Below are 696 nucleotides of genomic sequence, written 5' to 3'. Positions count from 1 at the left end.
ACATATGAAAGTACGTTCTTAAGGTGAGTTACAGGTACAACAAACAGGTGGGGCAGGTTCTTGCATCATCGAAATCCACGAGGAAAAAATGCACGGATGTAAAATTCAAAAAAATAAATGTCAACACCACATCAAATAATTACTATACTCTGATACTACCATTTCCTTCCCCATATCCTCCTCTTCCTCCCGTGTATCCTCCTCTTCCTCTTCCTCCTTCTCCTTCTCCACATTCTCCTCCTACAATGTCTCACTTTAACCGAAGATTCGAAGCACCTCAATTCTGCTCAAGAGAAAGCGTAAATAAATTAAGGCAATTCAGTAAATTCAAATATCACCACCTCTTCCTTTTCCTCCTCCTCCTCCTCCTCCTCCTCCTCCTCCTCCTCCTCCTCCTCCTCCTCCTCCTCCTCCTCCTCCTGCAGCGTCCCAGTCTCCAATCGACCCCTAGATACAGTTCAGTCCAGCGGAACCAAACACCGAATCAACAGACAATCAGTTTATAATTTTTTCCTTTGCGAGTAAATTCGGATCGTGAAATTTTACTGAGGGCGAGAGGAAGATAAGAGAATTTTAAGAAGAGAAGACCGTTACTAAGGGAAGCAAATGGAAAGGAGGGGAGGAAGGAATGGAGGATGGGAAGGGGGTGAAGGAATAGAGGCAGGAGGGAGGGAAAGTCGAGGGAGAGAGAGAGAG

Source organism: Eriocheir sinensis, unplaced genomic scaffold (genome assembly GCF_024679095.1).
Source record: "Eriocheir sinensis breed Jianghai 21 unplaced genomic scaffold, ASM2467909v1 Scaffold585, whole genome shotgun sequence".
NCBI lineage: Eukaryota > Metazoa > Arthropoda > Malacostraca > Decapoda > Varunidae > Eriocheir > Eriocheir sinensis.
The sequence above is the reverse complement of the archived record's forward strand: the minus strand, read 5'-3'. Positions refer to the sequence as shown.